The following is a 775-nucleotide window of genomic DNA, read 5'->3' as shown; positions in this document are numbered from 1 at the left end:
TGATAGATAAAGGACTGATAGATATTAATCGATACATGGGGTGAGGGTTTAGGGTGGTCAGAGAGGACACAATTGATAAAAAGCCAATGAGGTAAAACTTTAATAGCTGAATCTAAGGGTAAAAGGATACTCTATGTACTCTTCTTAGTCTAACTTCTGTATAAGTTTGAAATTATTTTCACACGAAAAGTTAAAATCACAACAAAAATTACCTGTTTCATTCATTTCTAGGTGCTTTTTTCCATTTGCTGGATAGCAACCAGCTCTAATGCTAAAATAACCCTTTGGGATGTTAACAACTAAGAGGATGCTTCGGGAAATGCCCATTTCTGTCTCAGGCCCCCCTGCAGATGCCAGTCTGGAGGACAGAATGGCTTTCCTGGTTTGACTCAGGCAGGACACGCCGCCACGGGGAGTCGGCCCACACCCAAATGCACTCTAACCCAGTTGCCCCAAGCCAACCCCACCGGCTTCGAAGACAGCACGGCCACCCTAACCGCGTTTCTTGACATTTTCTCGGGCGTCTTTACCTTATTATTTAACAAAGAGGACATAAGTAGTGCAAACCCATGGGGGTTCACGCCTTAAGTCCTATTTCCCGGTTCCCAAAGAGGGTCACTCCCAAGTCGCTCTTCCCCTGACCTCTCCACTTGGAGTCTGGCGGGCACTGCAAGGCCTCCGCCTACCTGTGCTCAGCTCCTCACTGTTCCTCCAGCCGCTGAAGGCTCGGGGTAAGGCTGGAGGGGGGTGGTATGCCGTAGGAGGGGGCGCGGGG

This window comes from Ailuropoda melanoleuca, chromosome 1, assembly GCF_002007445.2.
Source record: "Ailuropoda melanoleuca isolate Jingjing chromosome 1, ASM200744v2, whole genome shotgun sequence".
In the NCBI taxonomy this organism is placed as follows: Eukaryota; Metazoa; Chordata; class Mammalia; order Carnivora; family Ursidae; genus Ailuropoda; species Ailuropoda melanoleuca.
Note: the sequence above shows the minus strand (reverse complement) of the source record.